Source organism: Colobus angolensis, unplaced genomic scaffold (assembly GCF_000951035.1).
Source record: "Colobus angolensis palliatus isolate OR3802 unplaced genomic scaffold, Cang.pa_1.0 Scaffold57, whole genome shotgun sequence".
In the NCBI taxonomy this organism is placed as follows: Eukaryota; Metazoa; Chordata; class Mammalia; order Primates; family Cercopithecidae; genus Colobus; species Colobus angolensis.
Genome location: NW_012119265.1, coordinates 3396533 through 3406941, shown reverse-complemented (window position 1 = coordinate 3406941; position 10409 = coordinate 3396533). Strand labels below are relative to the sequence as shown.

Below are 10409 nucleotides of genomic sequence, written 5' to 3'. Positions count from 1 at the left end.
AAAAAAAAAAAAAAAAAAAGATTGCTGAAATATATATATATTTTTAATTGAGACAGGGTCTCACTTTGTCACCCAGCTGAAGTACAGTGGCATAACCTCAGCTCACTGCAACCTCTGTCTCCCAGGGCTCAAGTGATCCTCCCGCCTCAGCCTCCCAAGTAGCTGGGACTACAGGTGCATGCCACCATGCTCGGCTAATTTTTGTATTTTTTTATAGAGATGGGGTCTTGCCATGTTACCTAGCCTGGTCTCGAACTCCTGGGCTAAAGTGATCTGCCCACCTTGGCTCCCAAAGTGCTTGGATTTCAGGCGTGAGCCACTGCACCTAGCCTGAAATGAAGTATTCAATAGAAAAGTTGGTGGGTATGCTTAGGAACTAATACAGCAAATAGGAAAAAATGGTTAACTAGACAGAAAAGACAAGAAAATTAGAGATTAATACAGGCATTTCACAGAAAACAACAAAATGGATGGGAGAAATTATTAAAGAAACTATATTAGAAAATTTCCCAGGAATGGCCAGGTGTGATAACTCACGCCTATAATCCCAGCACTTTGGGAGGGCCAGGCGGGTGGATCACCTGAGGTCACAGTTCTAGACCAGCCTGGCTAATATCGTAAAACCCTATCTCTACTAAAAATACAAAAATTAGCTGGGCGTGGTGGCAGGCGCCTGTAATCCCAGCTACTCAGGGGGCTGAGGCTGGAGAATCACTTGAACCCCGGAGGCGGAGGCTGCAGTGAGCCAAGATCACGCCATTGCACTCCAGCCTGGGGGACAAAGAGTGTTTTCGTCTCAAAAACAAAAACAAACAAAAAAAAGGTTAGAAAATTTTCCAGGACTAAAGGACAGGCACCTCCATATTGAAAGAGCCCACTCAACATCAAAGTACATTATTCTAATTTTAGAAGCCTAGAGATAAAGGGGAGATACTAAGTCTTTCTGAGAGGGAAAATTCACGCTCACCATGGAAAACCCAAACCAGGCATAAAGTTATAAGGAAAAAAGTAAATATATCCATAATCCCACCATCCAGCAGTAACCACTTTAACATTCTCAGTATCTCTATACATATATATGGATGGCAAGGATGCATTCCCACAGCATAGTGGTGGCAGGCACTAGAAACATGGTTTGAGTCCCTAAGAAGAAATGTGACTTTAATATTTTGCTAATGTGCTTGTGTCTTTTTTTCTTTAAATCATAGCCATATGGTAAATTTTTTATTTTGTTATGGTTCTCTTTTATTGATGGGCATGCAGTGGGTATATCTTGGAAATGGCCAATTTTTATTAAAATATTTCTGGAAGAAAAAAAAAAAAAGAAACATGGTTTGAGTCCAGTTTCTGTTTTGTGCTAGCCATATAACCTTGAAACATCAGTTCATTTACATGTAAAATGGAGGTACTAATGCTATCTAGTTCATTGGGCTGTTGGGGATTAAATAAAATAATGCATGTACTCAGTTCAGGTCCTAAATGTATTAAGTACTCAATGTATGTTAATATATATGTTCATTTTTTTCTTTTTGTTTTAAAAAGAAACAAAGATTACATATGTTGTTTTGTTAAAGCACCTAAGCCAGTCTTATTGGCTTTACAGTTTTCTTCATAATGAAGAAATTACAGAATACCTCTGTTTCTAGTGCAGTGTTACTACAAGGTAAAGAGATTTTCATGAGCAAATAAAAGTTTCAGGAGCAAAACTAATGCTGCCAAGTGAAAAAGGATCTATATGTCAGATACAGGTGAAACTCAATAGACCATGAAGTTACAGAACAATTCGATGTCTTTCCCCAAAGAACAACTTTACACACTAGTTTGGTTTTCTTTGGCAAGGCTTACCAACTTGTATGTTACAAATACCAGTCAATCAAGTGTGTTTGGATTTTAGGTTAGCTGTTTTTACGTGTGCTAATGCTGCAGATGTCCATAAAATAAAGTGAAAAATATCACTGCCCTACTTGAGTTTTCCACATATTTATTGTACTTAAAGAGCTAATGCAGGACGGGAGTGTGCAGTGGCTCACGCCTGTAATCCCAGTTCTTTGGGAGGCCCAGATGGGTGGATCACCTGAGGTCAGGAGTTTGAGACCAGTCTGGCCAAGATGGTAAAACCCTGTCTCTACTAAAAATACAAAAATTAGTTGGCATGGTGGTGTGCGCCTGTAGTCCCAGCTACGTGGGAGGCTAAGGCAGGAGAATGGCTTGAATCTGGGAGGCGGCAGTTGCAGTGAGCCAAGATTGCGCCATTGCACTCCAGCCTGGGCAACAGAGCAAGACTCCATCTCAAGGAAAAAAAATAGTTAATGCAATGAAAATTTTTTTTTTTTAATTTTTTATTTTTTGAGACGAAGTCTCATTCTGTCGCCCAGGCTGGAGTGCAGTGGCACAACCTCTGCTGCCTGGGTGCAAGTGATTCTCCTGCTTCAGCTTCCCGAGTAGCTGGGATTACAGGCACCTGCCACTGTGCCTGGCTAATTTTTGTAGTTTTTTTCAGTAGAGACCGGGTTTCGCCATCTTGGCCAGGCTGGTCTTGAACTCCTGACCTCGTGATCCACCTGCCTCAGCTGGACTACAGGCGTGGTCACTGCGCCCGGCCTGAAAATTTTCTGATTAGTTACTGTTTTGTATCTCTCTCAGAATTAGAGCTTTATATAAATTTCGCATGGCTATTCTTTTGCTAGAGAATTGTAAGTTCATGCTCAAGAAGCCCTACTTTTATAAACTGTTATTTTTTGCCCCATCGATATATGGTACAGAATGTCATTGGATATTTTAGTCTTCAAAGTCGGAAGAAAATTTTTCGATTTATATTTGTCTAAAAATTACAAAAACTAATATTAGTACTAAATATGGTTGATAATGTTACCATCATGCATTGTCAGATGGTCATTTGTCTGTGCTGTTCCTAAGAGAAGAATGGGAGTTCCAAAAAGCTGACAAGTTATGGCAGCCAGCCCTCTCCATTTCTTTATTAACTTTCGGTGTACTGTTTATATCTTTTTGTTTGTTTGTTTGCTTTTGAGACAGGGTCTCACTGTCACCCAGGCTGGAGTGCAGTGGTGCGATATCGGCTCACTGCAACCTCTGCCTCCCAGGTTCAAGTGATTCTCCTGCCTCAGCCTTCCCAGTAGCTGGGATTCCTGACATGTGCCACCATGCCTGGCTAATTTTTATATTTTTAGCAGAGACAGGGTTTCACCATGTTGGCCAGGCTGGTGTCGAACTCCTTGATCTCAAGTGATCCACCCGCCTCAGCCTCCCAAAGTGTTGGGATTACAGGCATAAGTCACCGTGCCTGGCCTTACTGTTTGTATCTTACTAGAATAGTTCATGGATTGTATCATTTTAAATAAGAGAATCTTTAAAATACTTTGTAATGAGACATGACCATAAAAATTTTATAACATGCAGGGTTTGCTAATTATCTCAAGGCAAAGTACTTTAAATAAGTTGTTGAACTTTTAAGAAGAGTTATGCATTTTTCTTTTACAAAATAACAAGTGTTCTAAATTTCATAACCATTACTGAAACAAGTGGCTCTCAGAAACTACTTAGCAGATAGATATATATTTTTAAAACACATACATTTAATCATTCACTTTTTGGCATAGGTAACATCTTAACAATTACTGAGGAAGTAACTGCTTAAAAAATAACCCTGTGCTATGGAGATAATCTTATTAGAAAAAAGACACTTAGAATTTCTTTCACCATTATTTGATTCTGTTATTAAAAAATGAGAGAAGTGTATCAAACTATCATATCTTTATCCTTAAACACATATAAAGAGAGTTTTCTAATCTCTTCCAGAAGCTTCTTTGAACCAAAATTCTAAAATATTAAAAAAAAAATCATTTTGCTTTCAATAAAAATAACTATTGATTTTGGTGAGAGAAAACTTATTTTTATTGTTATGAAGACTAAAGGTGAGTTTTTTTGAAAATGTGCTTTGCTATCTTGTCCATACATGTAAAATCTCAATGTAAAAAAAAGTGTAGGTTCTGATTCTGAACAAGTTGTTCCAGATAGCCTATCATTAATTCTTAAAATTTTATAAAAACTTTGTATAAATGCGGTAGAAGAGGAAATGATAAGGTGGCTTTACCAACAATTTTATGTGACAAAGAAATCAAAGATGATAGTTTGAAAGATGCTGACAAATCAAAGATCTTTGACTGTAGCTGCAAAGAAGCTTTTTAAAAAGAAGGTGAAAGAATCACTTGGGAAAAGGCTGCTTTGGCTCTTGATTCAATAATTAATTTTTTATGAAGGCTGCTATGTTACATTGCCCTGGGGAGTACAGAATGACATCTTTTTTTTTTTAAGTCATATTTCTTGATGAGCAAAAAGCAAATGTTTAAAAAGTAAGTTTATATAAAAGCCTTCTCAAGAAAACAAGTTCCCAGATTCTGCCACTATTTGGTCCCAGGCTTTACCACAAATTACAATGACAACGATAACAGAATGAGTGCCCATTATGTCAAATTTCACTACAAAATATTTAAATAACATTTAGTAATACTGAATAAGGCTGAGAAGGGGAATTTAATTCAAAATTTCTACAGAAAACAATTAAAATCCAATAATTAAAAGGATAAGCTTCATTCATCTGGAAATTCATTAGTATCCTCTATGATGTAGGATAACAGCATTATTGTACACATTAATTATTCATTAAGCTACTTATGTCTACAATGCTGACATACATCTAAGACCACAATTAATGTAAATACTAAATTGAAATAAATTTGATCCTATAAAGAATAATTCAGTATACATTAATAATTCACAAATATATTATTATTCTGGTAGTAATTAAGCCTGGGGACTTTCCCTACCAAATTCATGATTCCAAAGTTTACCTGCCATCATGTGCCCAAACAGTCCTTGAAAGTATTCTGATCATAGTCCGTGATATTCGAGTTGGGATTCTGTAGAAACACTTAGGCTCCACAAACGGGAGTCACTGGAGAGCAGACAACAGATGAACTCCTTGGAATGTTAAGAAAAAAATGTGAAAACGGGTTTGTTTGTATGGGAAAATATCTGACCTAAAAAACAAATGTTTTTCTCATTACAGAAGCAATACAGGTTCATTTTCCAGTAAATATTTTAAAGTATCTCCTTTTTTCATGCTACTGAGCCAGGGCTCATGGGACTTAATGGCAATTTTTAAAAAAAGAATCATTGATTTGGTAGCACTACACCCTCCTTTCCCTTTCTCCCCACTTTTTCCACGCTTTCCTAACTATAGTTTCCTTATGTCGCTTTTCCCCACTCTGTACTCTTGTGGACACTAGTTCTGAAAGATGTTAACACATATTCTGGAGAAAAAAAGGTTCTCTTGTCAAGTAAGTTTGGGAAATGCTTCTCCTCTGAAAGATTACAGTGCATATTTAGCAAACGTTCCCAGGAGATCCTTCAGTAAAGAAATAAATAAGCAATAGAATAAAGAATAGAAATAGAAAGAATAGAAAAAGAATAAAGCATAAGCCATAGCTTCCTGTGTTTAGTTTGCCACAAAGCCTTTTGTGGAAGAAAGTTTGGGGAAACATTAATGGGCTAATCTGTTAACATGAATGTACATTCCCTAAGGTTATTAGCTAAAGGAGAGAGGTCTAGGAACCCATCACTGAAGAGGCTAATCTAGAGTGAAGAAAGCAGAAAACTACAAGCTGGCAGTACCTGAACTTCTAAAAGCAGAAAGAAGATTAACAGAATTTAAGAAACAGAATATTTAAGATATACTACTGAACCATTTTATGGAATAAATTAGATTGAACAGATTTATTTTTTCTTCCAATCTGTAATTTATTATGATAAAAACAATATATGCTCATTGTATAATACACGGACCATTCAGAAAAGTTTTAAAAAGAGGGGAAAAAAGCTATAATTCCATTACCTAAAAGCAAGCAATTTTGACATTTTGGCCTATTTCCTTGAATTCTTTTTTCTTGTGAGACCAATTAAGCAGATAAGGAAAATTTTAAAGTTTTAAAGATCTGTAAAAAATTAACAACCTATACTGTTTTTCTCTATACCATATTTAAAAATAAACATGGTAAAGATGAAATAGCATGAGCTGCTAAACTGTCAAATGTGGGCTACAATTCAGACTTCGCCACACACTACATATGTTACCTGGTTTAAAAAAAAATCTAATTTTGGGCCGGGCGCGGTGGCTCAAGCCTGTAATCCCAGCACTTTGGGAGGCCGAGATGGGCGGATCACGAGGTCAGGAGATCGAGACCATCCTGGCTAACACGGTGAAACCCCATCTCTACTAAAAATGCAAAAAAAATTAGCCGGGCGTGGCGGCAAGCGCTTGTAGTCCCAGCTACTTGGGAGGCTGAGGCAGGAGAATGGCGTGAACCCGGGAGGCAGAGCTTGCAGTGAGCCGAGATCGCGCCACTGCACTCCAGCCTGGGCGACTGGCGAGACTCCGTCTCAAACAAACAAACAAAAATCTAATTTTGGCCAGGCGCAGTGGCTCATGCCTGTAATTCCAGCACTTTGGGAGGCCGAGGCGGGCGGATCACAAGGTCAGGAGATCGAGACCATCCTGGCTAACATGGTGAAACCCTGTATCTACTAAAAAATACAAAAAAATTAGCTGGGCGTGGTAGCGGGCACCTGTAGTCCCAGCTACTCGGGAGGCTGAGGCAGGAGAATGGCGTGAACCCAGGAGGCGGAGCTTGCAGTGAGCCGAGATGGCACCACTGCACTCCAACCTGGGCAACAGAGCAAGACTCCATCTCAAAAAAAAAAAAAAAAAAGAACTCTAATTTAGCTTAAGTTCTCCCACTGTAAAATCTGGATAATGCCAGCTACCTCATGTTTTTACTGCCAGGAGTAAAATGTATGAAAATAACACACACTGAACTTAAGGAAAACAAGTAGTAACTGCTTACTAGTATTACTCAGAACTTTTCATATTAGAAGAAGTACATTTCTAAGAATGAGAGGTGGGAAAGTGGCAAAATTGAGAAAAAGGAGAGGGGAAACAAAGGCTACATGTTAAGGCTAGAAAATCTGCACAAAAACGTGCCTCAGAAATCTGAAGTCAAGGAGGCTCTTCCATTTCTGAAATATCACAAAGCACTTTATATTATTCCTGATGTTAAATATATTATTTTTAAAAAGTTTTAAATTCTTTAAAACAAAAATTGCAGTTTTTTTAGACGCTAACTTAGTAAATAGATTTAAATAGAAACAAGCAAAGATTTTACAAGATTGTATTATATTTTCTTCACTGCCTTATAACAATTACATATGGTTACATTTAAGGTTGGGTAACAAGTTTTATGTACAAATTAGTAAAAAGTGACTCTAGACTTTATGTTTTACTAAATTCTAAGTTTTGTGGCAACTGCTATGATTTGAAGAATCAATGTGGTAGACTACCTTGGACTAGGTGAAAGACCTGGGTTCTATTTCTAGCTCTGACATTTTGCAGGTGTGTGACTAGATAAACACCAGATAAATCACAACTTTTCTTAGTTTTTCTATCTATAAAACACTGATTATCTCATCTTGCTGTAATAAGGATCTAGTGTTAATGTAATACAAGAATCAAATACTGGCTGTGTTTAGTTAAGGGAACTGGGTGGCTGGGAGTATGAGTAGGAGGGGGACTTTTACTGTATTGCCTTTTATATCACATTAAGTATACCTACAGACAAGTACTATTTATCCCCAAATTATGAAATAGGCTAGTAAGTTTCAGGACACATTTGGAAATATACAAATCTTCACATTTCTAAAGTGCATTCAATGTTTCTTTTTTCAGTACTTTGGTCTCCTTGGCTATTGTTACACTCTTCTAGCCTTACCTTTCACAAGATTAATCATTTTTACACCAAGTACATATTTTACTAGAAAATCATTTTTTAAACTCCTTCTATAAGCCAATACTGATATATCCTCTTAGATAAACCCTGTAAGATCACATGATTTTATATAGGTAATACCATCATCTGTACAATGGCAGTGTACCCATGTTTTCTCACCCAATTGCCCTTGGGAGCAAAAATATTTGTGAGCCTAAGGGTAGTATGAGTGGTTACAACACAGCAAAGCTAATTAACCGTCACTGCAATTGAATCTGTGACTTTGGCATCATTTTCAGTCAGTTCATTTAGCCAACCACACCTATGGGATAAGCACTGTTAATGATAAATAACTATATTGGGAAAATTTTTGACACTCATATCTATGACACAGCTACACTGATTTCTTTTTTTAAAAACTATGTTATTTTAACTAACTAGACAATTTTGCTAATATTTAAGTTACACATCTTTCATTACTGCACTATCATCTTGACTATATTGTTTGAATGTCTATTTCCCTCAGCAAGACCATAAACTCACTGAAGGTATTACAATTTGTAGCCATTTAACTGAAACAAATGGCATTGTGAAAACATGATACAAGCAAAAACAAGAATACATTTTTTAATATTTGAAAAATTTACTGGATAATTATTTAAACAAATGCCACTTTAAACAAAAACCACTAAATATCCACCCAAAGTACCCCTTTAATAACATGAGACATTAATAACAATTACTTTTATATATCCATAAGTATCTCCAATATACTCTAACAATGCGATGGAGGTAGGTGTCATCTCCATTTTAGAGATGAGGAATTCGATTTTCAGTAAAGGAACATATTCAAGGTCACACAATCTGTCAGCTAGAATTAAAACCCAGGACTGTTGAAGTCGGAGGCTCAAGCTTTTACCATACATGAGAAATCTGCAAAGAAAATTGTTCTTTAACCTATGAATCAAACGACTTGATTGGTAAGAGAAAAAGACAGATGTGTGGACACCAATCACAGTCTTAAAGTCACATAGGTATTATAGATATTATAGTGAAGGAATTTGTAGCTATAACTTGTTCCAATTTGCAGATTCTTCTTATGCTGAGCTCTGAATAGTACTAACCAGAAATCTCACCTCGCTTTATTCAACATAGAGACGAATATTATGAGAGTTCATCTTGAACTCTATGTACTCTAGCGAATATTAAGTTACTTGAACAAAAAAATTCATCAGTCAGTCTATCGAAAAAACAAATGATCTCCAAAAAAAAATTGGGTCACTCAGAAAGCATCATCTCAGGTACCACTGCTCTTTCGGGAGATCAACAGTGGGTTATTTTTCCACAAATCCCAGGTTGTTTTTAAGCCAATCGTTCTTCCTCTTCATTCATATACAAACCTCAGCGTCTAGCAAGGCTATCTGGAGCTCTAGTACTAAAAACGCCTCACACAATGCCACTCACGGTAAGAACACGACGGGTTTGCCTGTGTGCCTGCAACTTTTCACAATGAAACTAGACGGAAAAAATAGGGAAACCTCTTCAACAGAAAAACGTCTCAGGTAATAAAATAAATGTGATTGATACTAGAAGGATCACAAAAACGCAGAAAAATTCTCAAAGGTAAGTACAAAAGAAAGAATATCATTCTGAAGGTTTTCATCAGAGGCTGGTGTACCAATATGAAGAATGTGAAGATACAAGATAAGCATAAACTTAAACTTAGTGGCCAAGACTTTAGCAGATATTGCATGGATCAAATGTAAGTATTCAAGGCTGTTAAGTTGTAACTCTTCTTTTGGTTCTAAACATTCACTTCAGTAAACTTTAGGTGGGATCTGAATAGAGAACATAAGTTACTTTCTTCATAAGGGATATATAGATGGAGTCGCAAAGAATAAGCATTAATTTATACCCCATACCTCCAGGGACCAAGAGAACCAACCGAACAGAAATTAAGTCATTCCTCCTTTATCTCTACAGAAGCGACAAGGTGAGGGTACGAAAGATGCCAAGATTAGAGACTCTTAAAGATCTCGCCTTCTTTTCTAGAGAAGATGCTCAAAGATCTGTCTGCTAACTGGGCCCCAAGAAGAGACCGGATCCTTTTAGGGATCTGGATATTGTTTCCTGAGAGGAGAGCCTGGAGGGCAGGAAAAAGACCCCGGCCTGCGAGGCCAGGCAGCGGTCACCCTTCCCCCACTCACCTTCCGGAGCACAGCTTAACTGGGGTTGTCCGAGTAACTGCTGCCATCACCATCGCCATCACTCCGGGCGCTTGCTTAAGTGGAGAAGGGAGGCCCAACCACTCCTGCACCTCGTGTAGGTCTTACAAAGCAGATGCTTTTCTGCCACCCCCAATCCCGCTTCGGCTTTCCGGTCCCATCCCAGCCGTCACGGTCAACGCCTCCGCCGGTTCCCTGGGCGCCGCCACCACTTCCGTGTTCAGCTCCCTCCCTTCCTCCCTCACTTGCCCGGGCAACCGGCTAATTTCCACGCGGAGGGCGCCGCCGCTGACGCCACCACCCCGCGACCTCTGTCGGGACCCGCGCCGGGCGTGGGAGGGTCAGC

At 38.1% G+C, this 10409-nt stretch overlaps 1 protein-coding gene across 3 annotated transcripts in view; it reads right to left on the bottom strand.

The window, feature by feature from the left end:
* Positions 1 to 10396, bottom strand: part of SOCS4 (suppressor of cytokine signaling 4) — a 17147-nt gene extending 6751 nt beyond the window's left edge. The window contains exons 1-2 of one of the 3 annotated variants that reach the window (XM_011961849.1): positions 10046 to 10290; positions 4869 to 4998 (exon numbers count right to left, since the gene is read on the bottom strand). The gene's annotated coding sequence lies outside the window, so the exon portion shown is untranslated. Of the gene's footprint in view, positions 1 to 4868; positions 4999 to 10045 lie in introns of all 3 variants that reach the window. The other 2 variants (XM_011961851.1, XM_011961850.1) reach the window with 2 other exon arrangements.
* Between the last annotated feature and the right edge of the window lie 13 nt (positions 10397 to 10409).